This window comes from Vicugna pacos, chromosome 18 (genome assembly GCF_048564905.1).
Source record: "Vicugna pacos chromosome 18, VicPac4, whole genome shotgun sequence".
In the NCBI taxonomy this organism is placed as follows: domain Eukaryota; kingdom Metazoa; phylum Chordata; class Mammalia; order Artiodactyla; family Camelidae; genus Vicugna; species Vicugna pacos.
Genome location: NC_133004.1, coordinates 35,554,932 through 35,582,811, shown reverse-complemented (window position 1 = coordinate 35,582,811; position 27,880 = coordinate 35,554,932). Strand labels below are relative to the sequence as shown.

General features: G+C 48.0%; 1 long non-coding RNA gene across 1 annotated transcript; it reads left to right on the top strand.

Moving 5' to 3' along the window:
• The first annotated feature begins 3,344 nt into the window (after nucleotides 1-3,344).
• Nucleotides 3,345-19,835, top strand: LOC140687123 (uncharacterized). The gene is made up of 2 exons (XR_012061239.1): nucleotides 3,345-3,667; nucleotides 19,704-19,835. It is a non-coding gene; the product is annotated as an uncharacterized lncRNA (long non-coding RNA).
• Nucleotides 19,836-27,880: the final 8,045 nt, after the last annotated feature.

The window sequence follows — 27,880 nt, the reverse complement described above, 5'->3', positions numbered from 1 at the left end:
CCCAGGCAGAGGGGGCGGATTTGCCCTCCCCAGACCCTTTGTGGACCCGCAGCTCTGGGTGAACACACAGTGAGAGGACTTCGCGCACGGCGGGGGCCAGCCTGGGCCCTGACCGCAGGCCAGGTACCACACTGCACGGCCGAGGCGGGGCTGGGGGCTGCGCGCGGACCCTGTGGCGCACCGCAGATTCAGGTGTATGACTGCACGCTCGCTACAGGAGGTCCTAGGGCCTGACATTGGTGGATCTGCCCTGGTGGTTCCTGAGGCCCAGAATGTGGGGGACACCAGAGTGGGTGGCCGACACTCCCGCAGCTACGGTGGGGACAAAGGCAGCGTCAACAGAGAATACTTTGTAAACCCGCATAACAGGTGACAGACAGCACCACAGAGGGCACTGCCCAGAGGACATCTCCTGCCTGCTCTTCTTCCCAGCTGAAGCACCCCAACCCTGCCAACCACACGTCACAGCTCAGAAATGAGTCTAGAAGCCTCTATTCCAGCAACAGGGGAGCCGATCTGGCCCCTGTCAAGGCTGTGACAACCACAGAAAAAAAAGGAGGCCCCGCTCAACAGCAACAGTCAGGGCAGACGCTGATCAGCACAGCACCAACCACATCCACACCCAAAGGGTAACAGCCAACACGCACGGAAGAGCACGTGGCAGCCGTCCACACCAACAACAGCCCTCACGACAAAACTATTAGATGCACACAGGCTACTCAGGAACCTCCCACTTAAAGTAAAAACAAACACAAAATAAAACAGCCCTTCAAGACCACAGGAGACAACTGATGCTCCTAAATCCACAGAGCCAGAGAAATATAGGTAAAACGAAGAAGCAGAGGAACCTCTCCCAATTAAAAGAAGAAGAGCATTCCCCTGAAAGAACAAGTAATGAGATAGACCTTGACAGTCTGCTAGGTCATGACTTCAAATAGGAGGTGATAGAAGCACTGAAGGAAATTAAGAGAGACTATGGAGACAGATAATACCATGAAAAGGAAATAGAAACTATAAAGAAGAGCCAATTAAAAACGGAGAACTCCTACCCCTGGGCATATATCCAGAGGGAACCTTAATTCAAAAAGACACATGCACCCCAGTGTTCATAGCAGCACTATTTACAATAGGCAAGACATGGAAACAGCCTAAATGTCCATTGACAGATGACTAGATAAAGAAGTTGTGGCATATTTATACAATGGAACACTACTCAGTCATAACAAAGAATAAAATAAAGCCATTTGCAGCAACATGGATGGACCTGGAGATTGTCATTCTAAGTGAAGTAAGCCAGACAGAGAAAGAAAAATACCATATGATATCACTTACACACGGAATCTGAAAAAAAGGCAAATAAACTTATTTACAAAACAGAAACAGACTCACAGACATAGAAAACAAACATGGTTACAGAGGTAGGGGTAGAGAAGGATAAATTGGGAGTTCCAGATTTGCAGATACTAATACATATAAAATAGATAAACAAAAAGTTTATATTATATAGCACAGGCAAATATATTCAATCTCTTGTAGTAACTTATGGTGAAAAAGAATATGAAAACAAACATATATGTTCATGTATGACTGAAGCATTGTACTATACATCAGAAATTGACACATTGTAAAATTACTATACTTCAGTTAAAAAATATTTATTTATATATAAAATAATGAAAGAAAGAAAGAAAAAAATGGGCAGAAGACCTGAAAAGGTATTTTTCCAGAAAGGACATACAGATGGCCAACAGGCATATGAAAAGATTCTCAACACTGCTAATCATCAGAGAAATGCAAATCAAAACCACAATGAGCTATTACCTCACACCTCAGAATGGCCATCATCAAAAAGACCACAAATAACAAATGTTGGCCAGGATGTGGAGAAAAGGGAACCCCTGTACACTGTTGGTGGGAATGTAAATTTATGTGGAAAACAGTACAAAGGTTCCTCAAAAAATTAAAAAGTAGAACTACCATATGATCCAGCAATCCTTGGGTATATATCCAAAGACAATGAAAACACTGATTTAGAAAGACAGCTGCACACCAATGTTCTTAACAGCATTAATTACAATAGCCAAGACATGGAAGCAACCTGAGTGTCCATCAACAGATGAATGGAGAAAGAAGTTGTGGGTGTGTGTGGGTGTGTGTATAATGGAATATGACTCAGCCATAAAAAGAATGAAATTTTGCCATTTGCAACAACATGGATGAATTTGGAGGGGATTATGCTTAGTGAAATAAGTCAGAGAAAGACAAATACTATCTGATATCACTTATATGTGGAATCTAAAACATACAACTAGTAAATATAACAACAAAGAAACAGACTCACAAATATAGAGAACAAACTAGTGGTTACCAGTGGAGGGGAAAGATAGGGGTAGGGGATTAAGAGGTAAAATTATGTACAAAATAAACAAGCTACGAGGATATATTGTAAGGCACAGGGAAAATAGCCAATACTTTATAATAACTATAAACGGAGTATAATCCTTAAAAATTGTGAATCACTATGTTGCACACCTGTAACTTATACAGTAAATTAACTATGACTCATTTAAAAAAAAAAAAGAAAGAAAAACAGAAGTTTCTTTTCATTTTGGGGGCCTCACCTCTGAACCTCCACGAGTCCTGGCGGAGAGGCGGCAGGAAGCTGGGACGTCACCCGAAGCTGCTGAGGCCAGTGCTCAGGTGGCTGGGAAGGCAGAAATGAAACAGGAAGGTGCCCAGCGGCGTCTCCTGGAGGGCTGGCTGATTTCTGGATGCTTCTTTTTTTTTTTTTTTTTTTTTTAACCCAGCAGGGGTATAAACGGAGTTCTGGGCTCTTGATCCAGTCTTTTTTAATATCCCAGATTTGGGGGAGTAACGCGGTCCGTCCCTCCGACCACGACCGCCTCCCTCCCGGCGTGGAGCCTTCGTGGGGGGAGGGGACGGGCGCAGCCCTGACTCCGCGGTGGCCGCTCCCCCGAGGCTCCTGCCGCACCTGAACAGCCACGTCTCCGAGGCCGCTGCCGGCAGGTCCTTGTTTCTCTTCGTCTGAGCCACCCCAGGACGCGAAGGGCCACGCCAACAGCACCACTGACTTCACAAGCGTTCTCTGGATTGTCTTTCTGGTAACTCTGAGCATGACGGGGGCCACCGGAGTCAGGGGAGGGTGCGGGCGCCCCAGCCGCCCGGCCTGCGCGCCGGCGTCTCTGCAGCCCCGACCGACGGCCCAGGCCACCCCCGGCCTCGGGGATGCTGGGAAGTCATTAGTCACATCCACGCCACTTGCCCTCGCCCATCAAGGTCACCTTGATTGTTGCTGCGAAAGACTTGCGCGCCCTCCGAGCAGCTCGGGGCCTAAACAGTGAGATGTTTGCCTGAGCCGGCTTCTACCCGGATTCAGCTGCGTCCAGCGGGAGGCGAGCCGGCCAAGACCGCGAGGCCCACCGGCTCTCCGGCGGGGCATGCGTAAGCGTCTGCTCCGTGACGCTTCGACGTCAGAGGGCCGAAAATCCCGCCCTCGATCGTGCTAAGCGCCTCCACCCTGGCGGTGCAGAGGCTGGGAGCTGACTTCCACCTGCGCAGAATGGCGATGACCACAGCTTTTCCCAGTCACCTTTCCCCGCGCTCCCCACGCCTCCTCGGCCCACCCTGCTTCCTTATTCTTTATCCCGTAAGTACCCCGAGCCTCTTGCCCTTGGGCAGGCAGGTTTGAGATTTGTTTTCCACCTTCTCCTTTGGCTGCTTGTGAATTAACCGTCTCTTGGCTCCAGGACTGGGCTCGTTTTGGCCCCTGAGCATCGGGCAAAACGGACCTGGTTGGGGAACACTGCCCGCCTTCCTCCCGGGAGTCCTGGCTCCACTCACATCGGCCATACGTAGCCGCCCTCTGTGTACCCGCCCGGCCCTCCCTGTCCCCATCTCTTTTTTGGAGGATGAGATTTTAGGAAGGTTCATTTCTAAACCTTTCACTCCAAGCTTCCTGCTTCAACAGAGACATTTTATTTTTTTTAATTTTTGTTTTTGGGTTTTTTGGGGGGGTAATTAGGTTTATTTATTTATTATTTTTCTTAGTATTTAATGGAGGCACTGGGGCTCGAACCCAGGACCTCGTGCATGCTAGGCATGCACTCTACTACTGAGCTATACCCTCCCCCCACTTTTTTTTAATGGTAGTCTCTCTAGAATTCCTTTTGTTTAGGATCTTCCTCTTCTGTGTGTTGATGAAATAAAATTCATAACTTACGGCAACACAAGAAAAATTTAAACATTAAGTTTTTCTTTGCCTCCTTCCCCGTTAGTGTATATTATGCATCTGCCTTAATCAGTCCTCCTTAGGGGATAAGCTTCCATCTTAATGTCATAAAGTGTCACAACTCCTTAGGAGATGACCTTCCTTCTTAATTTTGTAAGAGGCCACGATGACCCCGACCCACTACTCACCTTGTACGCATGGATCTGGGCTGTGAATAATACATCATTTCAGGGACAACCCTCTGTCTCAAACACTTACAACTGTGCTTTGACCTCTAACGGGTGGAACAGTTCTCGGGGCTTTCTGAGAGGCTGTTCCTGTGTTATAATCCTCTCTTTGACTTGAATAAAATGTTCCATTTCTTTCTTAGGTAGACTGATTAATTTTTCATCAACAGTGTTTAGAAAATGATGAACCATTGGGACAATCACAACCAGAGTAACCCCTGGGGTCTGTGTCCCTGGTTTGGGGAGAACTTTCCTCATTCATTTATTCATTCATCAAGTACCTGTCACGTGTGGGCACCCCGCCAGGCTCTGGGGCTTCAAGGACCAAGATAAATTAGACTTAGCGCCTACCCTCGGGGCTTAAAGTCTAGCGAGTAAAATTTTAGGGAAATGATAACAATAAAACCGATGACAAGCTCCCAGGCGATGCCAATGCTGCTCAGAGCATGCGCTTTGTACGCTGAGTCGCAAAAATATAGAGGAACTCCTTGTGCTAGAAAAATGACAAGCACTGCTTAGTATTGTGAATGTTGTATTGTGTGTGTGCTGAGGTTAGGACTGGCTGAAATGCTAAAGAAAGAAATTACTCTGAATTTGATTCAAGAGATATGCTCAGGGAGGAGCCACAGGAAAACAGGAAGCTGGATTGAAAACAAAGATTTATGAGCTGATGTCTGTCCGTCCAGGCATGTGCACAGCTGAACAAATGCAATCGTGCCTAGGAACTGGGCGTACAGGTGGACTCACCAGGATTGCATGGGCGGGGCATGGGCACTGGCCCCAGCATCACACTCACATCTGCCCCCTCAGCCATCTGCCCCACTGGGTTTTGTGTGACTCTGTCACCCCCACCCCTCCACCCTAAACTGAGTCTGCCCTTTGATGTTCTGCCTTCAAAATCAAATGGTGGAATCATCGATCCTGGACTCGCCGTCCTCTTTCTCAGGCCATCCATCACTTAGGTATCTGTCAGGGACAGAAGATGCAGCTGGCTGCGTGCTGGACCCACTGAAGTTATTGGAAAACTATGCTTGTTGATTTAAAAAAAAAAAAACCTGTTTGTGCTTTTGGTTACATCTAACCCAAATGTTACTGAGATGGACACTCTGGCTTCTTTTAGGAAAGAAGTGAGCATTGATTAATCAATCAATTCCAAAAGTGTTTCCTGAGTACCTACTGTGTGCTAGACACCTTGCCTGGTGCTAGAAACACAGCAGGGAACAAAGCAGACACACCCCCCTCCCAGGCTGTCAGTGAATATGAGAGGCAGACAATGAATGAACACTTGCATCAATAAATACCTGGTTATAATTATGCTCAGTGCTACGAAGGAAAAAGATGGGGGGTCTTAAAGAGCTAGGGAGGAAGGCACCCACTGGTTATGGAGAGCACCGGGACAAAGGGACAGTAACCTGGACCTCTGGGGTGGGGTGGGCGTTGGCTGGAGGGGTGTTGAGTTCTGCCTTTATTGCTTTAGCCACTGTCATGGACTGAATTATGTCCCCCCAAAATTAAAAGATTGAGGCCCTAACCCCCAGTGTGCCTGTATTTGGAGGCAGAATCTTTAAAGAGGTGATTAAGATTAAGTGACGGGCAGGGTTCTTGGGTCTTGGCAGGGGAGGGAGGTAGTTAGGTTTATTTATTGTCCTTTTGATGGAGGTCCTGGGGATTGAACCCAGGACCTCGTGCATGCTAAGCATGTGCTCTACCACTGAGCTACACCCTCAATGTTCATAGCAGCACTATGTACAATAGCCAAGACATGGAAACAACCTAAATGTCCATCAATAGATGACTGGATAAAGAAGTTGTGGTGTATATATACGATAGAATACTGCTCAGGCATAAAAATGAATAAAATAATACCGTTTGCAGCAATATGGATGGACCCGGAGATTGTCATTCTAAGTGAAGTCAGCCAGAAAGAGAAAGAAAAATACCATATGATAGCACTTATATATGGAATCTGAAAAAAAAAAAGACACAAATGAACTTCTTTACAAAACAGAAACAGACTCACAGACACAGAAAACAAACGTGTTTACTGGGGGGAAAGTCGGGGGAAGGGATAAAAAGGGATAAATTGGGAATTTGAGATTTGCAGATACTAACTACTATATATAAAATAGATAAACAACAAGTTTCTCTGTAGAGCACAGGGAACTGTATTCAATTATCTTCTAGTAACTTATAATGAAAAAGAATATAAAAATGAATATATGTATGTACATGGATGACTGAAACATTGTATTGTACACCAGAAATTGACACAATATTGTAAAGTGACTACACTTCAATTTAAAAATAATTCTTAAATAAATGAAATTCTTAAAAAAAGATTAAATTCGGTCACGGAAGTGGGACCCTGTTCCAGTGGGACTGGTGTTGTAGGAAGAGGAAGAGGCATGGGGGCCTGGGGGCAGGGCATGCACAGAGCAATGGCCCTGAGAGGACACAGGGAGGAGGCGCCGACTGCAAGCGGGGGGTGGGGGGGCTTTGGGAGAAACCAACCCTGCTGACCCCTGGATCTCGGACCTCCAGCCTCCAGGCTGTGAGACCAAACGTCTGTTGTTTAAACCACCAGTGTGCGCTGCTTTGTTGGGGCAGCCGGGGCAGGCAACCGGAACCCCTGACGGCCCTGGGCGGACGTTGGACGATGCAGGTTTCTCAGTGCAAAACGTGTTTTATCCGAAGTGGCTTCTCTGCCGGCAACTTCCCTGTAAATCCACACATGTGGGCATCCGCTGTGTTCACTTGGGTGGTTCACAGGTGAGGAAATGGTTTAGAAACAGTTTTGTTTTCTCTTAAGAAAATGACTTCAGGGTGTGGAGGAGAGGGTTCCAGAATCCCAGGAATCTTCAATTCCTCAGAAGCAAATCTCTGGCCAGGTGACCCTGATCAGGTCATCCGAACTCCAGGTGCTTCTTCCCTGCCCCATAACGTGAATTTAAAGTCAATTCAGTGCTATGGTCACACAATTAATTTCCTTATCAAACCCAGGGTGGTTTTTTGTATGTTTGTTTTTTGTTTTGTTTGTTTGTTTGGGTCTTTTGGAAATAACATAGCAGACATTGGACATCTGAGCCCATCCATCATAATTTTTCTTCTTCTGTAAGAGCCCCCTGCGTTTCTTTATGGACCCGGCGCCCTGATTGTACCCTTCAGAGCCAGCTAGGTAGGGCGGATGGGGGCTCGCATTACTCTCAGCTTGATACACATCACTAATACACTGGATACTGCGATAATGATAAGAAATACATATTTTGTTCTTCATCCCCAGCTCCTGGTCCAGAGCTCCTAAAACTCTTGTCATTTCCTGAGTGATAAGAGCACCAGGAGCATCTTTTGTTACGTTTGGTCTTTGTCCCTGCTCTTGAAAGCCTGGCGCGGATAAAGGGGCAAAGAGCATCTTCTGCAACTCATAACAAGCCCCTTTCAACCACACCTGAGTTTGAATAGAGTGACTCTTGGAAAGACCCTGAAGAGGGGGTTTGCTTGTCAGGCGAACCCATCATGTGATTAGAGAGTTGGAACTTTCAGCCCGCTCCAACTCCCCCACCTCTGGGGAAGGGAGAAGGGCTGAAGATTGACTTAATCGCCGATGGTCAAAGATTTAACCAAGCATGCCTATCTGAAGAAGCCTCCATAAAAACCCTAGGCAAAGAGGTTTGGAGCTTTTGGACAGGCGAACAAGAACTCATCCATGTGCCAGGAGGGTGATACTCCCCTAAGCCCGTGGGGACAGAAGCTCCTGTGCTTAGGACCCTTCCACACCTTGCCCTCTATGTCTCTTCATCTGGCTGTTCATTTGTATGCTTCAAAATGTCCTTTGTAATAAATTGGTAATAGTAAATAAAGTTGTTTTCCTGAGTTCAGTGAGCCACTCTAACAAATTATCAAGCTGGGGTTGGGGGACTCGTGAGACTCCCCAGTTTACAGCCAGCTGGTCAAAAGCACAGGTGCCTGGGATTTGTAATTGGCTCCTGGAGTGGGGAGCGGTCTTGTGGGGCTGAGCCTTCAACCTGTGAGGTTCTGTGCTAACTCTGGGCAGCTAGTGCCAGAGCCGAGTTACACTGTAGCACACTCAGTTGGTGTTCACCAAGAACTGGAGAACTGCTGGTGTGGGGAAATGCACACATCTGGTGTCAGCAGTGTTGTGAGTGGAGCAGGAGAACGTTTTCCTTTGCGGTTGCGCGTGCTCAGAGCCCGTGCGCTTTTCCACTGTGGTGATAGCTCCACCCGAGATCACGAGGGATCGTTAACTCTACCAGCTTACAGTCCGTGGTTCTATCCACTGTTGCCAGGTTGCTGTAGGAGCTTGGAAGAGTCACTTCAACTGCTTAGAGGCTGAGACCTCAGAAAGTTGAACGTATCAGCTCAGAGGCGTGGCTGAAAAAAATCAAGGAAAACACGTTGCACCCTGAGGCAGTGGTTCTCATGCTTTAGTGCCGTCAGAATCACCTGAAGGGCTTGTTAAAACGCAGCTCGTTGTACCCCAGCCCCGGAGTCTCTGATTCGGTAGATCTGGGCTGGGGCCTGAAAATCAGCATTTCTATCAGGTTCCCAGGTGATGCTGGGGCTGCTGGTCCTGGAGCCACACTTTGAGAAGCACTGTGCTGGTTTTGGTCCACGAGCATCCTTAATCTCCATTGGGATGGCCCCAGACCAGCATGGGGAGAGGATAATGGAGAGCTCTTCCTGCCCTGGTGACATGACCGGGAAGTCCTGTTCTATTGAGAACAGAGTGGCTCTATTATCCTGGGCAAGAGCAGAGAAGGCTGCACAGGGTTGGGCACATCCTTGCTCCTCCTTTTTCTGTGGAGGATGGGGGATTCATCTCAGGACCCCTGGTAAGACTGGGGGGGACCTAAATGTCCTACACCCGATGCCACTGTGGTGTCTTGTCTGAAAGCTGTTTGCTGCTGGGGCGGAGAGAAAGCAGCTGGAGAGAGTGAGGGAGGGGCTGAACCCAGAGAGCTGAGAGAGGTACAGGTGGGCGGCTACCTGCATCCCCACTGTGTGCAGGGTGCAGACTCTGTGCTGGGTAGGAGGGGTGTCACAGAGGCTTTGTTGGTAATCGCCCTCCCCAGCATGTCACCTCCACCCCAGTGCAGGCTGCTGGGAGCTGTGAGGTGGCTCCTGGGTGACAGGCAGAGAGAGAGGGCGGGAGGGCAGTGAGGAGGGGTGGAAGGGAGGGAAGGACAAAGAGCGAGAGAGGTTGCGCAGATACACAGTAGCTGGAGCCCGTGCTGGGGATGAGGAGGGGTGGGGAGAGTCGATCTTCAAGGCTTTTGAATAGGATGTGAAATTGCAGTCTTAAAAGGAACAAGACTAAGTCTTAAAAACCAAAGTGAAGCTCTTTCAATAACCCAGGACACCTTACAGAATCCAGCTGTCCTTATGGTAATCTAGCAGATAAGGAGACTCTTCAGAGCACGGTTTGTGGGAAAATGGAACCTTTTCATATCCATCCTCTGGAGCTGAGGCTTCTTAATGAGCTGCCCACAGGTGTATTGGCCGCATTACCTGGGGTCTCGTTTCTGTTGAGGCTCCTCGGCCGACTCCCGGCTGCAGGAGATGTGTGGTCCAGGTGAGACGGTTCCCTTGTCCAGCAGGTGCACCATTAACCCTTTGATATTCTTCCTGTCCTGGCCTCGGAGTTGGTGCCTTTGGTTCTCCCATGCTGTCCTGACCATGGGATTTCTTCCTTCTAGAATCCTGTCCCCTTTTTATCCAAAACTCCTTAGCTTTAAAATCAATTATGCAGTAAATTATAGTATTAAAATGCAAGAACGTGTGTTTTCCTAAGAAAACGAAATGTACAGTATCCATGGGAATGATTATCATCAAATACTTAATGGCTTTATAAAAAGAAAAGGTAACCAAATGCCTGTGTAGAGGAAGGCACAGCGTCGGGTTAGGTAACAAGAAGGCTCAAGCCTGCAGCACAGCCAGCAAGACTCTCACTGAGCAGCAGCACTAGCTAGGTGTTTCTACACATCCGAAGTTGTATGTCAGCTCTCAACTTTATAGAGAAAGGAAAAATAATATGAAAGCAAGCTCTAATAAAAATGTGTCCCTGAAAGCGAGTTCCAGGAGCTCTCTTAGAGTGCAGCCCAATCTCTTTCTTGTGTTACTTCTGCAGATAAAAATCACTGAGGGATATGACTGTGTACGGAGCTGTGGGAAGAGCTGCCCGCTCAGAGGTGTGCGTTCTAGACTTCACTGTGCCTTGACACATGGCTGGGGCTGAAGTCTACCTAGCCCCCCGCTTCTGCTTCAGTGTCCCCATCTATAAAATGAGGGGGTGGAGTATGTGGTCTTAAGGCATCTTCCAATGTGACATTCTGCAATGTCAAGATGCCAGATGCGAAGTTAAAAATGATAACCCCTCGGAGAATTGGCTGATTCTATGGAGCATGAAATACCCAAGAGGAGCCTGGAGCATCTTATTCTGTTAGAAAGTAAAGAAGTGCTAAACATAAACAAAAAAATAGAAAACCTATAATAATGGGGCATGTCAGAGGGACACTGGGACTAATGAAAACTGTTTCTGAAGTTCAATGCTAAAACCATTTGAGCAAGAAAGTTAAGTAATATTGGATTTTCACCCGAGTACAAAATAAGTATCTGTGGGTCCATACGGATATAAATAAGTGATGGAATAAAAAATAAACAGGGGTGAAGGGTCAACTCTCCCATGCGGAAAAATCCCAAATAATTTATGTGGATACCTCCCAGTCAAGGAAGTGGAGCATCGCACCTACTCCTTAGGTGAGGGCTGAACAGAGCGACTTCTTCCCAAAGAGTACAGCATGGGAAGTGGGTGGGAGGTGGGAGAGTGACTTTACTGTAGAGAAACTTGACAGACATTTCCTCCGCGAGGTGATCAAGGTTAACACCAACAGTGTTAATTCTTGCTGACAGCATACACCCTTGACAGGATTTGATGAGAGCCACCCTTTCTCTCTGGGGTCTTTCAAAACCCCCGGAACCCTGTTCAATCGTGAGAAAGGTATCAGCAAATCTCAGCTGGGGAGCATTTGGGAGCAGACTGGCCAGTATCCTGCAAAACTCTCAAGGTCATCAGAAACCAGGGAAGTCCGGGGAACTGTCACAGCCCAAAGGAGGCCAAAAAAGACACAATGTTTAAATGTAACGTGGTGTCCTGGATGCAATCTTGGGACAGAAACAGGATGCTAGGTAAAAACTAATGAAATGTGAATAAAGTATGAACTTTTGTTAATAATAATATATTAAAATTATTTCCTTAATTGTAACACATGTACCAGACTACGTACAGTAGGATGTTGACAACAGAGGAAACTGGGTACGAGGGTGTTCGGGAACTCTCTGTACTATCTTGGCTATTTCTGTTAAATCTAAACTGTTCTAAAATACAGTTGTTTTTCTTTTCTTTAAATTATAGCCCTGAAGGTTTTTCAAGGCTTGCAAAAATGATTCAGTGTGGCCAACTGACTGAAGTGTACAGGGAGACAGAACTGACAAGAGGATTTCCATTAACAATTCAAAAAGGAGGGCTTAATTAATCAGAAATCTTCTTTTCCCCTGAGCTTTCCCGTAGAGGGAGCTGTCATGGTGCGTGTGCAGAAAAGGGTTAACCCAAGAGGCCTAGGTTGTCCAAACCCTACATGTTCCAGGTCTTCATGGTTCTTGACCAGTTCCTGGGAGATAACCTCTGAGCCATTGCCACATCCAGCCTGGTAAGAGTGTCTTTGCCTGCTGGGGGCTTGGGGCCACATGGGATGGTTTATGCTAACAGTGCAACTTACGGTGAATGCTGGCTTTTGTTTGCCTGGGTCCTGGGCCATTCTGAACGAGTTTCTTTCTCTGTGGGAAGGGTGTTGGAGGCTGAATAGCCAAGGTCAGTCGTGCGGGTGCTTCATGCCTACATGACCCCCAATAAAAACCCTCAACACCAAGTCTCGAGGGAGCTTTGCTGGTTGGCAATACTTCATACGTGTGTCACGTGTTGTTTCTGGGGCCATGAAGAGCCATCTGTGATTCCACTGGGAGAGGACCTTGAAGTTCATGCTTGGTTTCTCCTGGACTCTGCCTCATGTCCCATATTGCTTTGCTGATTTTAATCTGTATCCTATCACTGTAATAAACTGGAACCAAGAGTACAACAGCTTTTCTGAGTTCTGTAAGTCCTTCTAGAGAACCATCAAACCTGAGAGTGGTCCTGGGGACCCCTGACACAGCACAGCACGGCCTCCCACATCTTGGCAGATCAAACCAGGGAAAAGGCTGTATCCAGTTGGGGGCACCCTGCACCTGGTGACTGAGAATATAAATTATCTGATCAATTAGCCAATTATCCATTTCCCTCCATTAGTCCTCAATCAATACCTCGGAGCTTAGAAAAGCACATATTTAATTTCCTATTCCCTCCAGCTCCTGAAAGCTATCATAATTTGGAGGTGATTTTGCCCAGTTTTAAAAGACACACAAAAGAATTCAATCATTTTTCTGCCCGATAAATTTCTACTGTCCCTGAGGACACGAATGCTGCCTGCTCTCATTGCAATGCTCCCAGCTCCCAGCTCTTCCCTGAAGCTGAGACAGCGCTCACTCGGATTGGTGGGCTGCTCAGGGCAGGTGGAGGTCTGGCTCCAGTCTGGGGAGTGGGGGGATGGAGGGAGGACTGAAACTCTGAGAAGCACAGAAAAAAGCTGCAAAGAGTGAGAGGAAGGCGCCGGGTTGGGAGACTGCTGAGGCTGAGACATGCACTGCAGGTCAGGGTCAGTGGGAGACGCTGTGGCCAGCACCTCCCCTGTTTCTCTAAGGGGGAAGCCGCTGAGTTGGCCTGAGCTCCGGCTGAGAAAGCCCCTAAGTGGCTGGGAAGTCTGGGGTCCTGCAGGGACGCCAAGTTTGAGCACTGGGAGGAGTGTCTGAGCTGCATCCTCTTCCTCTGGCCTTGCCTGGGCCCTTTACCTGCTGGGGGACTTAGCATATACATGTGTTGGCCTGGTGTGGCCCTTGCCACCAGCCTCGGGGAGGCAGCCCCTGGCTCCCAACAGCCAACTGGAGTCTCTGCTTGAAAGAGCTAAGCCTGAAGGCTTGGACAAGTCTTGGAGATAAAAACATGGTGCCGACAGCAATGGTGGCCACTGGTCCACCGGGAGGCAGAGAGTGGTTTTTCTATACTCAGTGCTTCTGAGGCCTTAGGTGTCACAAGTTGACTTTCTCTTTGGTTTGGTCCTTTGGTCCAGAGTGATTGATTGGTGGAGTCTTTATTTATTTTTTCTTTCTCTCTATATTTTTTATTGATGATGGAGTCCTTATGTGGCTGCAGAGAAGGGCCCTAGGGCCCAGGATCTTTGGAAGGAAGACCTTGGGGGCAAGGCCATTGGGTGGTCTGGCTGGACCTGACTCTGCTGAGCCACACCCTGGAGATTTCTGGCTTCTTCTCAGCCTGGGGCTGGTTGAGGATTTCCAATTCCAGTTTCTGCCTTGGGAATGAAGAGGAATGTTTCCAGCTGGGTTTAAACACATTAATTCCCAAATTGAGTTTGGCTCTCTTGCTATTTAAAAACCCTATTTGGTAAGCACTTCACAGAGCAATGGCTCTGAAAGAGGAAGATTACTTTCCCATTAGCCTGGCTTAGTAGGAAGCATTGTTATTCAAACGACCGTCAAAGGGAATTTAAGTGGAATGCGGGTTTCCAAGTCCGGGTGAGAACCAGCCTGCTGGGAGTCCAGGCTCCCCCACCACTAGGGAAATGAGCACGTGGTGGGCCCTGGCTGCCTTTCAACAGGGCTCCTTAAACCCTGCCCGCCCTCAGGGCCTGTCGGGCAGCAGAGCCAGCAGAGGACAGACGATGCTAGGAAACCGGGCCCAGGCTGCCCGCTCCTGCCTTGGCACCAGAACAAGGTGGAGAGACAAACAGGAGAGCAGCGGCCTCGAGCACACTGACCGCTGGAACCCGAGAGGCTCGCCCACCTGAGGGTGCCTATTGTGCTCAGATCAGAGGCCTCGGAGTCCTCGTGGGATGCTCTGCCCCTACCCGCTGGGGCCAGCTCATCCCCCTGAGACAGGAAGGGGGCAGGGCACAGCCATTCAAGGAAGGCTACAGCAATTAACATCAAAATGGTGAAAGATTCAACCCCCAGTAGGCCTTGAGGCTCAAGATGATGGGAGATTTAACTTCTAGTAGATCTTGAGCTTCATTATACACTCGTTGTAATATATTAACATGGTGAATAACATGCCCACAGGCACCATGGCAGTCCCGAGGCTAGCCACAAAAGGTCAAAGAGTGGGAAATGGCCAACTTCCTGGGAATCCCAGCCCCTTCCCCAGGCTACTTAGACTGGTCCTTCCACTTATTAGCATATGAAGCCACCGAGCCCATAAAAACTGGCAACGGGGTGCCTCATGGCCCACCGCCTCTCTCTCCCTCTCCGTTCATTTGCTTGGAGACGGCCCACAGTCTGTCTATGGAGTGTGTATCTGTAATCTGAGCACCCAACCCCCACACCTCGTGGCCTTTCTCTTCTTGACTTTCAATGTATCTCTGAATAAATCTACCTTTACTCAACTATGGCTCGCTCTTGAATTCTTTCCTGCGCGAAGCCAAGGACCCATAATTGGCGGGGCACATCCTAGGGGCTCAAATGAAGCCTGGGACATGGCCCTCCTCACGCTCCCCCCCCATCTGTTTTCCTGCATCACCCCTGCCTCACTTCTAGGACCACTTAAGAATTTTCTGGATGCCTCAGCTCCAAAACTGTCCCATTGCTGCAGCTTCTGGAGCAGCACCCCCGACTGGCCCCTCCGTGGCCCGGGGCCCAGCTTGCCGCAGTTGAGCTTGGCCGGGCGAGCTTTCACTCACAGTGGGAGGGGGTTTGTTTTGTTTGGGGTGGGGGTGGGGATGGTGGAGAGTGACAGGAAAAGAGCTGTCAGACACTCTAGCGACAAGTTTTAATATTCCATCTTTTGAAAGATTGAGATTTTGGTTTTACACTGACATAAAGCAAACAGAACTGTGATACATTTCATTATTTACGTGGAGGCTACATCATGGGCTTTTGACAGTTCTAGCATATTCACTGTGATTACAGGTTTTTCTGTCTGGGAGAAACCTCCTCTCTCACCAGCACCCCAAGGACGATGGTTTTCCACCATCAGCCCCACCCACGTTCGCCAGGTCCCAGAGATTCAGGGTTGTCCATTCACTCCGTCTCACCCTTCCCCTGCTCTGGTTTGCTCCCAGGAGTCTGTTCCTGGGAACAGTGACCTTGACTGGCAGAAGGGCTCTGCCCTCCCTTCCTTCCCTCCTTTCCTTCCCCTTTAACCTTCATTGAGCTTTGGGTTCCCTGTGCAGATGGGGTTTCTGTCCTCAAGACTCAGCCTAGTAGGGTTGACGTGATGCAAACCCAACATATGGAAACACACAGGAAATGAGTCAAACCCAGCCCTCGGGGGAGGATGGGTCAGGGAAGGCTTTGTTGAGCCATGGCCTGTAACCTGTGTCCCGAAGCACAAGGAGAATTGAGCTTGGGGAAGGGAGTAGGTCAGGTGGGAGTGGGAAGTGGGAAGAGAGGGAAGGGGAGGGCATGGAGGACTCTGGCCATTGTTCAGGGCCACCCAGCATCTGAACCCCCTTTCTGTGTCTGGGGAGCTCCCCATCTTGTGAGTCTTGGTCAGTAGCAAGACCACCATCATGGAAGCCAAAAATTCAGACAATCTCATGTTCAGCCTCCCTTTCAGCTCAGGCAGCCTTCACCAGTCTGCGCACTTGCACCATCTTTGACTTGGGAGCTAGTGCTGGAAAGAAGCAGGTCTGTGCAAGGTCCGCTCTGCAAGGGGGATGCTGCGTCATTGACCAGAGGCAGTTCAGTCACGATTCTATCAGCATTGTTTGGGGTTTGGCCATAGTGGCGTTAGGCACTCTGGGCTCAGCAGTGGCAGCAGTTATGACTTCTCATCGGTTGTTCTTACCCTGGCTTCACACCTCCTCCTGGCCTTAGAACCTCCAGGTCTGGTTCTCTAAAGCTGGACAGTGTGAGCTCTCCATTGTCCTATTTTTTTTTTTTTAATGGAGGTACCGGGGATTGAACCCAGGGCCCATCATCTTTTATTTTTAATTAGACTTTTAAGTTTTGAATAATTATGGATTCACATGTAGTTGTAAAAAATAACACAGAGAAATACAAACATACTCTGCATGATACCATCATGCTGGATGCATGTCATTATACATCAGTCCAAACCATAAACTGTACAACACTGAGTGACCTATAATACACGATGTGGACTCTGGATGATGTATTAATGTAGGTTCATCAATTGTAATAAATACACTATGCTGGGCGGGGAAGTTGATGATGGGGGTGGCTATGCATGTGTGAGGGCAGCGGGTATGTGGGAAATCTCTGTACACTCCTCTCAATTTTGCAAGGAACCGATATAGATATAGATATCTATATCTATATATATAGATATACACAGTTGACCTGTTGACCCTTGAACAACACGGGTATAAATTTATGGTCAGCTGTCCTTATATGTGGTCCTACATCTGTGGATTCAACCAACCGCAGTTTGTGTAGTATGTCCTGATAGATATATCAGGTCTACAACATGATGACTTGATGTATGAATGTTTTGCAAAATCGCTACTACTATAAAGTTAGTTAACGCCTCCATCCCCTTACAAAATTACAATGTGTGTGTGTGTGGAGATAACATTTAGATCTTCTCTCTTAACAACTTTCAAGGACATAATACAGTAGAATAACAATGTAATTGTTACTTACAACCACCATGGGGTGCATCAGACCCCCAGACCTATTTATCCTATAGCTGGGAGTTTGTACCCTTTGACCGAACCTCCCTGTTTCACCCTCCCGGTCCCTCCCCACCCAGACCCTGGCAAGCGTCATCTACTCTATTTCTGAGTTCAGCTTTTTCAGATTCCATCTGCAAGTGAAACTGCCTGTTTGCAGACAATATGCTCTTACAGATAGAAATGGGGCGCTTGTTAGCGACGCAGACTCGCAGGCCCCTTCCCAGATGTACGGCATCAGAATATGCATTTTAACAAGATTTCAGGTGGTTTCCCACCTTGAGGACTGGGAAGGACCGGGAAGCTCCGGCAGCGCTGCCACAAGGCCCAGTTACAGGTTCAGGAGCTGGTGAGCTGGCCACGCAGTGCAGGGGAAGCAAAGTCTTACCTGGGCCCTGGGCTTGTGACCCACCCACCATTTAAATGTTTCCCAAGTGCTCAATTTGCATTTCTCTTCAATCCAAATCCTCAATGAACAAGTAAAGCTTCCCAAGAGCTGCCAGATTAAATGGTTCTCTTTTGAGAAAGATTCAGTATTTGCCCATTCAAATGCACCCAGCGTTCGCCCTCCACTGAAGCTTCCGTCCAAAGGTAATGCCATCATTACTTTGCTTCATCTAGTCTAAAAATTGACTATAAACAGATCCCTTTTTTCCTGGACAGCTGAACAGGAGAATTTCTCCTACCTGAGAAAGTTTTAATTACCTGCATTTGGGATTCCAACTCTGTCTCAGTAATACAATTAATTTTAATCAGGATTCTAAGTTTGTCACTCCATCCAATTATTCTCCATTAAGTCATTGTGCATTTCACTTCATTATCAATTGATGGTGATTACTTATGATCAAGAAAACTCAATACGTTTAGGATGATTTCATTAATCAGACAACGCCTGCTGTTCTAAAAGCCACAGTTTCATGCCGGGTCCCATAATCTGGGCACCTTGAAATGCTGTGAAATCCATGCAAACCAAAGACACTTCTCAGACTCCTATGTGGCTAGGCTAGCCCTGAATGCTGGGGCCCAGGAAAGTGTGTAAGACAGGTGCTGTTCCCTTGTAGGAATCACAGATGGGTGGTGTGTGTGACGAGGAGTGACAACAATTTGGAAGGGTGGTGCAGACCAAAAAGTCCGGAGGGTGCAGGAGAACTGGTCCAGGAGGCCTTATGGCAGGAGTGGGACCAGAATCTGTGGAAGGCAGGAAGCATCAAGCCCTCTAGGGGAGGCCTCACAGCCACGGACATGAGACACAGGCACCCCTGGGCCTCACCCCAGACCCACTGAGTCCAGATCTCTTGGGCCTGCATCCAAGAATCTGACTTTGCATAAGACGATGACTTTGATAAGGCGACTCATGCCCATGGGAGGTATGAGACCCACTGGCCTAGCAGTTCAGAAAGACCTGATGTTACCTTGCCAGTTTCCACTCGCCGGCTTTATGACCTTACGTATCTACACCTCAGTCTTCTCATCTTTAAATTGAGGATAGATGGTGAGAGGCTCTGCTGCTGGGGTCCTTCTCAATCACTAGCTTTAGCTATCAACGTGACCAGAGCAGGCAGTGCCTCCGAGATGCGAGTCAGCGACTTGTGGCCCAAAGAGCCTTCCCTCTCTCCTCCCCAGCACCAAGGCAGCAGAAAACAAGCAATGTGGAAGGAAGGAAGGATGGAAGGGACAAAGGGAGGGGGGATCGAAGGAGGGAGGAAGGAGGCCCACCTCTGAGCCGGCTGGGAAGAGCAGCGTGTTAGGCAGGGGGCGCAGGAAAGGCTCGCAAAGCAAGATCTTCATGGTGAGAATGAGAGGAAGCAGTGGGGCCACTCAGTTCTGGGCTCACATTCTTAGCACAGCACATAAAAAAGATAACATAAAATGGGGACCAAATGTCTATTTCGCAAGGTGGTCGTAAGAACTGAACCAGATAGCTCAGCAGGGTCCCTGAGCAGGAAGGAGAGGGAGGGGGAAGAGGAAGAGATGCCTGTGCCATAAAAAGAGGAGAGACGAAGGGGGAAGGCACGTCACGAACGCATCCTTTAAAGTGGGCCCGAAGCGGCGTTCCTGCGGTGTTCCCGGGATCCTGACACGGAGCCTTCCGCAGGGGGTGTTGGTGAATGTTTTCTTCACGCGAGTCCAGATTTTCTAACACAGACAGGCTTCCTAATGCCGGCTCATGGCCGTGAATTGGGTAACAGGAATTTGACAGCAAACAGATAGCTCAGACTGAGACTTGACTTCTAGTGACAGCCTGAGAGTCACAGGAGAGAACCTTTAGAGGGGAAAACAAATTCTGGAAAAGGCTGTTCATCGGCCTTCCAGTGAGGTTGCCAGGGATGGGCCAGGCCACCTCATTGCAGGCGGCCTCCTGGGGACCCTGTCTGCTACTGAGGCCTCTTTCTCCTTCTCCCCTTTCCCCAGGCCAAGCCACCAGCATCTTGCAGTGAGACCTGGGTTTGCTGAAGGTATTCCCTGTCATCCTGTGACCGTCTCGGGAAGCTAGGCAAGAGGTCCCCACTGCCTCAACGGAAGAGAATAAATGAGTTAAGATCTGGGCTCAGGACTCATAGGTTTAGAATAAGTACATGAATGGCTTTTCCTCTGGACGGAAGGAAGAAAGAGAATGAAGGAAGAGATGCGGGCGTGACAAAGGGGAAGGTGGGTTCACAAGGGGGCACGGGGTCAGAGTCAGCACTCAGATGCAGCACATCACCTGTGGGTGGTTGGCACAATTCTCCTCCCAGCTGGTAAACCGTCTCCCTCCGCTCGGCGAGCTGGAGGCGGAAGGTGACCCCACATCTAGAAGGATGGTGGGAGGTGCATGGACAGCAAAGCAATGCATCTCAACTCAAGATCCTCTCCCTGGTGGCACTGCCGAAACACATCACCCTCTCTCGCCTACCAGTTGTCGGATTCTAGCTGTTTACACACATCCACTGGTCTCATCTCTTGTCCATCCTTTCACAAGGCTACCACCCGAGCGATCTTTGAAAAGGATGTTTCTAATTATATTAAGACCATGCTGAAAACTCTTCAGATGCGCCCCCTGGAGGCCACAGTTCCTACTCCTGCATGTGGCAGAGGAAGGTCTGGCTGCTACCCACCTCTGGGGCCCATGGTCTCACTACTCCCCTGCTAACAACCAGCTTTCCAGCCAGGGTCATGATAGTTACGATAGTTGACCCCGGACTCTGGACATTTGCACATGCTTCTCTTGATGCCTGGAGCGGACCATTTATCACTGCATAGCAACCATCCCAGTGCCAAGTGGCTTAAAACAATAGCAATCCTTTCCTTTGCTAAGAACCTGTAGTTTGGGGAAAGCTCATCTCTGCTCTGTGGTGGTGTCTGCTGGGGTAGCCCCACTGGCGCTGGGGAGTAATTGTCCAGATGGTGCACCCACATGGCTGGCGGTCAGTGGGCGCTCAGCCAGGGCTGGTGGCTGTGGCCTCAGTCCTCCACGGGCAGCTCGGGCTTCTTCCGGTGTGGTGCTGGGTTCTGAAAGTGCTAACCCCAGGAGCACCAGGCAGAAGCTGTACTGTGTTTCATGACAGCCTCAGAAGTCACGTAGCGTCACTTTAACTATAGTTACAAGCCCAGCAGATTTCAAGGGGAGCGGGCATGGGTCCCCCAACTCCAGAAGGGGGGAGTGTCAAAGCTGCGCTGCAAGAAATGACTAGACCAGCGGGGAGACAGAAAGAAGGGTAAGAGAGAGGTAGGGGATTAAGAGGTACAAACTACTATGTAAAAAATAAACAATCTGCAAAATGTACTGTACAACACAGGGAATGTAGCCAATATTTTATAACTGTAAGTGGAGTATCACCCTTAAAAACTGTAGATCACTATGTCGTACACCTGAAACGTACACAACACTGTACATCAACTCCACCTCAATATGAGAAAATAAATTGAATTAAAAAAAGAAGAAATGCCTGGGATGGGTGATAATGTCACCATCTTCAGGGATTAGAATCTCCCGTCTGCTCTGTCTGTTCTGTTACTTATATTTGCCCTTAGACTTCAGTTTAAACATCTCTTTCCCTGGAAGGCCTGTGATCACCTAAGCAGGGTTGGGTCACCTTTTTATCCGGTATCTCAACTCCCGGCACTTCCCCTGTCAAGATACTTGTCTCACTCGTGGGACAACCATCTCCCACCAGACGGTCGGTGCAGGCTGGCTTCGTTCTCTCTCCTTCCCCTCCCTGTTTGAAAAAGGAAACCTATTAGACAGACATCTGTAGGTGCCAAGCCTTGTGTATTACTCAGTGTGTTATTTCTAATCCTTAGAACAAACTTGCAAGGTATTAATTATTGCCTTTACTTCATACATGGGCAGAGACTCAGGAAGCTTAGAAATGCCCGTCAAAGGATACGCAGCTGGTAAACTGGCGGAGCGAGAGTTCGAGTCCAGGTCACCCAGCTGTGCAGGCCCGTGACAGGCCCACTATTTCTCCTTGCCTCTCTTGTGGTTGACTGTACATTTTTGGAAGGATTACTGGTTGGGGTTGAATACCTTCCCATATGTTTCCAGACAATTATATCTCCTTTCATGTGAATTCCTGGCTCATATTTTTTTAACCTTGTACCTTTCTCTGACTTATTGGTAAGAGTTCCAAACAGAGTGAATTATTTTCGTTGTTGTATTTATCTTTTGATTTTAAACCGTTTTAGACATGCAAAAGATTTATATTTTCATGTGGTCAAATCCAGAGCCCTGATTTCTTTCATCACGTCTCAAAGTTTTCTTTTTTTTTTCCTGTTCTCACGATAAAAGTGATACATGCTTATCACAGAAGATTCAAAAAAATGCAGAAATGTATAAAGATGAAAATACCATCACCCAGATGCTTCCCGCTCACACTGAGACCACTCAAAGTGGTGTATTTTCCGCCTTTTTTAAAAAAACCGATCTCATGTATTAAAGAGTATGTATGCAAGGAATGTATACAGTTTTACAGAATCTCAATAAAACAAGCACCTGTGCATTATGAAGAGAGCCAGGCTTCCTTACAGACGTCTCCCGACGTGCATGTATAAAAGTGTCCCTTAGGTGTAGACACACATCACCCAGGTTAAGAAACACAACGTTAACAACACCTCAGAAGCCCCCAGGTTGCCTCCTCCAGTAACGTCTCTCATCCCTTCCCATTTCCATGATCCTAGATTTGTGTTAGTCATTCCCTTTGTTTTCCTAATAGTTCTGCTATCTAGCTACCTACCATTAAACAATGTATCATTGAAGCTTCAGCTGTTTTTGAATTTAATTTCTGACAGTTGCTCCTTTTACTTGACATTGTGTTTTTGAGACGGCTCTGTGTAAACTAAGAAGGAAAGGGCAGTTTGTTCAATTCCGTGTTGCAAAGCATCGCAGCGCATGACTATCCATTTTATACCTGATGGACATTTGGCTTTTCTAAGATTTTTTTCCTGTTATTGGAGGGGAGTGAACCCAGGACCTCGTGCATGCTGAGCACACACTCTACCACTGAACTATAACTTCCCCACCACATCTGGGTTGTTCTGAATTCCTAGCTGTTACAAACAGTGCTGCTACAAACTTCCTTACACACGTGTATAGGGTGCACGTGTATGGGGCGTCATTAAGGTGTGCGTATCTAAGAGGGGCACTGCAGGGTCACCTGGAGTATGTGCACATTTAGGCTTCTGACTAATGGCCGGTTCTCTTCCGAAGCAGTGGCAGCAAGGTACACTCCCCCAGCAGTAAGTAATTCACCTCCCCATCCACCGTCACTAACACTTGGTATTGCTCTAGTTAAACTTCTTTGCTGTCTGGTTGGTACGAAATAATGTCTTCATTTTGTCAATTTGTTAAAACTGTTCACATTTTCTATCACTGATGTTTTGTCAGTGACTGACAGAATTGTGTTAAAATGTGCCCTTTGGGTGGATTTGTCAATGTCTCCTTACAGAGCCTTTTCTTTTTCTTTTCCCCTTAAGCATTTATTGACTTTTAGGAGCATATAAGTTTAAAGTTACCATGTCTTTTTGGTGACTTGAACTATTTGTCATGATGTCAAATGTATTACGTACTTTGCTTAATGTATTAAAGTATCTCTTAATGTATTTTGCTACTTTAGCTTTCCTTTGCTTAGTATTTGTCTGATATATGTTTATTTAACCTTTTGGATTTTATTCTGTGTCTTTATGTTTTAAGTGTGTTTCCTGCAAGCAGAATTGTCACAGCCAAACTCCATTCTCCAATTCACACCCTGGCTGGTCCCCTCCCTCAGCATCAATGGCAGAAGACACCTTCACTTCTGCATCGCTCACTCCTGACAGGAAGTCAAGGGCTCGGAGGTGTCTGATGAATGAATAAGTGAACGCACAATGTCTATTACTCACTGTAGAAAAGCTGCAAGGTGAGAAAGTGTTCCCTCTCTGACAAAGGCATTCTGCTGTTCCCAAGATTATTTTTTTTCCAAAAGCAAATTGATGTACAGAGTTTTTAAAAAAATAAATATATTTTTGTTTATCACGCCTCCAGCTTCAAAGAGAAGAAACAGGATATCACGTTTTCTATGATGGCACCAAATGATAGATGGGGCAATGTCACCCCCACCCCCCTCCTCCCACCGCGGGCAGCCTGCGTCTGTTCTTGCAAGGCCTCAAACTCTCTTGTCTGCTTGCACTGGAGCTTAAGGAGTTAAGGCATTTGGTGCACTTGTTGGCCACATTTGAGGTGAGGAGAGAGAACTGGGGCTATGGCAGAGAGCTGCTGGCTGGCGGCATTTACTGACGCCCAGCCTTACCAGTAGGGCGACCTGGTGATGACTCAGGCCTCCGGACCCCGACATCCACTCTGGAATCAGCCTTTAACTTTCCATGGGCCCCAGGGACAATCACTGACCTTTCCTGGGCCTCTGGATCATGAGAAGGTGGGACCTGGAGCTTTGTACCCTCTGGTTCTGAAAGCCACCCCCCGACCCATGCTTTCTAGGCATCTGTATTTCCCCGGCTGGGCTGATGGGCTAGAGAAGGCGTGGCCGGCCCACCTTTCCCGAGAGATTCGTGCGGCAGGACTGACCAAGCCTTCTCAAGGGCGGCCCGGCCACCAGCCCATGAGGGCTTCCTTCTGCCGATGCCACGGTCATGAGTCATCAGCTGCACTGGCCCTGGTGTGACCTTTTCCCTCGGCCCCCGTGGGAAGGTTGAGGACTCTCTCGACAGCTGGTTTTCACGAGAGTTACTTCTCCATCTGAAGGTCATGAGCTCTCCATCCTCCTGAGGTAAAGTTCAGCTGCTGGATGTCATCGACAGAAAGCACGTACCCTCCCTCTTCTCGGTGTCTCGAACGCCAAAGCACTTTTTATCTTAAATTTTAAAATTAAACCACCAGAATTGCTCTGAGGGCCAGCCAAGACAAAATGCTATTCCTTGGCCCCAATTTCCTGTTAAGTGCCCTAAGCACTGTGGCTGCTGAGATCAGAGTATTTCTTGAGCCAGAGACCATCTGGACCCACCTCCTCAGGGCTGCACAGCCGGCTGAGGCTGCGTGTCAGGCACACACAGTGCCGTCGGAGCGATGCTTGAGTTTCCCTGAAGCTCGGGGCTGAGCAGAGGAGCTCAAGGAGGGGAAGTAATTGCAAAACCAGCTCAACAGTTGAGCCTCAGATTGTCTTTCTTTGCTAGGTTGCTAAAAAGTTACAATGAACCCTTGAAGTGAAGGGGACAGGACAGGGGTAGAATGGGGAGGTGAGGAGGGGGGCTGTTTCTTCAGTGGCTTTATTCCCTCCCCACTGAGATGCCGAGATGCTGTGTGGATGGGAAGAGGCCAGGTGGAGGCACGAGTTGGCGGGGTGCATTCCCCAGAGGGGGCCGATGCGAGACACCAGTGCTGCGCAGGACCATTTGCGTGGAGAAGCGCAGTGTCAAAGCCCCAAGGACCCCTGAGATCACAGCGGAATTGGCATAAATGAAGGGGTTCTTCTCCCGGCTTCCAGGACCCCACACTCTCTTGTTTCCCTTCCCCCTTCCTGACAGCTCCTCCTGCATGAAGGGAGCCCTCGGTGCTCAGCCCTGGCGGGCACTCTTATCCCCTGGTTCTCACCCCTCTCCTGGGCTGAATACCATTTATAGACTGTTGACTCCCAAATATACATCTTGGGCTGGACCCAGAGCTCTGGACATCTCCTCTGGGACCGGCAGCTGAATCTAGTGTGTGTGAAACAGAGATCTTAGCCTGACTCTCTCCCTCTGCTCCTTGCTTACTCCTCTCCTTGGATAGCAGCATTCATCCCCGCAAGGTGCTCACACCGGAACCTGGTTTCCTTTCTCTCCAGGACCCTGGCCGTCCATCAGAAGTGGAAACCCTCCTTCTCTCCTTTCTTACTAGCATCCTCCTCCCTTCCCTGGTCCCTGTGTCCATCTCCCAGCTGATCTCCCTAGACCTTCTCTTAACTATCCATCCCTTGTGCTGCACAGAAACCAGGGTGATTTCAAAGTCTAGATTAGCACATGTAGCCCCCTGCTGAAAACCCTCAATGGCTTTCCCCTTGCAGGCCTCTTTGGAGCTGGGATGAGATCTGGGGACAAGGTCCAGCCCTTTGGGTCCAGGTTCTTACATGAGCTAATGAGGATACAGTCACGTCGTCCTAGAGTCACAGCTGTGACCACCGTTTTAGGAAGGGCAATGCTACTGTGACTGCTGGCTTTCCTTTACCAGCACCTCTTCCTCCACGCTCTCCCGAAGGCAGACCCCACTCCCGGGTGTCTTGCAGTCCATCCCTGGTTACAGCGGTAGGCAGTGAGTGATGCCTGACCAACAAACCACCCAGCTACTGGCCACACTGAATTTTCCAAGGAGTGAGTACCTGACCGCATTCCACCAGTTGGATTCTCTCCTTTGGGAGTTTGAAATCTGAACTGGACTCAGACGACAATTGACATGCTATGCTCAAGACACGCACCGTGGAGCTTAAGATCACCTGCCTGGAACAGTACCCCGCCTGGAACATCGAGTTCCTCCAGAGAGTGCACCAGTTCTCCAGGACTCCCCTGGCTTATTCTCCAGAAAGCACGGGGCCACCACTTTCTGCTGAGGATTCCCAGGGAGAATTATGGGACTCAGAGCCAACTCCAAGCAATCGAAAATAATGGGACAAATGAAATGTCAATAAAATAAATACCTCGGTTCAAACAACAACAACAAAAACACTTGAACTGAGACACAAATTGATGGAAAGAGGTAGCAGGAGTCATTTTATGGCAGCATCCTAGAGAGAAGGTCTATGGATTCTTGAAGCTGTGGTTCCCAGAGCTCTGCTTCGTGTGTTTGCCAAGAATTTGTTGTTGTGCACATCCTTTAATGGTATGAGCTGCCCTGACATCCTTCCAAAAAAGCTCTGTTTTCGCTCAGCCTAGCCAGGGTTGAGTTCTATTGTGACAGGAGTTGCAAAGCTGCAGACCTTCAGACAGCACAGGGCTGCACCCAGCTCTGCAGCACGTGCTCCACACACACGGCGCAGAGACTCTAGGCTCCGACGGTACTCCCCCTCCTCACTCCCCGGGAGCACCCGACAGAGGACAGGCTAGTTTTCCCAGGCACCCTGAATTCTCATCTGCTGCAGCCTGGGAGGAGGGGCCAAAGAAAGGAGTAGCCCTGTTTTTGTATTAGCTACAACACCCTCACCCCAAAACAACAGAGGACTGGACCAAGAGTGGTTAAAGAACAGAGACAGCCGAAACGATCTCACACAACGAAAGCCCGGAAGTAGGCAGTTGTGGTGCTAGGTCCAACACGTCAAGTGTTGAGTCTGAATCTCTGTGGCTGTCGTAGAGATTTTCATGACTGCATGGTGGTGACTGCAGCTCTGAGCATCGCTCAGCAAAGGCAGGAAGAAAGGGGCGGCAGCCAAGATGCTAAAAGAAAGAGTATTCTCATTGAACTTACACCTTTCCATCAGAGGGGAGGAATCCTCTCCAGAACTCCCCTGGCTTATCACCATATTGGCTAGAACTGTGTTTACATGGCCACCTTTGGCTCCCAGGGCAGGTTGCAAATATTTTATTCCAGTCTGTAGCTTGTCAGTGAATTCTCTTAACAATGTCTTTTGCAGAGCGAAAATGTTAAATTTTGATGAAATCCAACTTATCGCTTTTTTTCTTATATGGTTCATACTTTTGGTTATCACGTTTAAGAACACCTTCTCTAACCCCAGATCATGAAAAATTTCCCTTGGGTTTCCTTCTAAAAGTTTTACACTTTTATATTTTACATTTAGATCTGTGAGTCATTTTGAATTAATTTTTATACAAAGGGTGAGGTTTTGGACAAGGTATTTTTTTTAAACTGAAGTACATACAGTCAATTATAATGTGTCAGTCTCTGGTGTACAACACAGTGTCCCAGTCATGCATATACATATATATATATTTTTTCATATTTTTCCATTAAGGTTATTACAAGATATTGAACATAGTTCCCTGTGCTATACAAAAGAAACTTTTTTTTTAAAATCTATATTTATCTATAGTGGTTAACATCTATAAATCTCAATCTCCCAAATTTATCCCCTCCCAATCTCTTTCCCAGGTAAGGGTTTTTGTTTTTGTTTTTGTTTTGTTTTGTTTTTTTG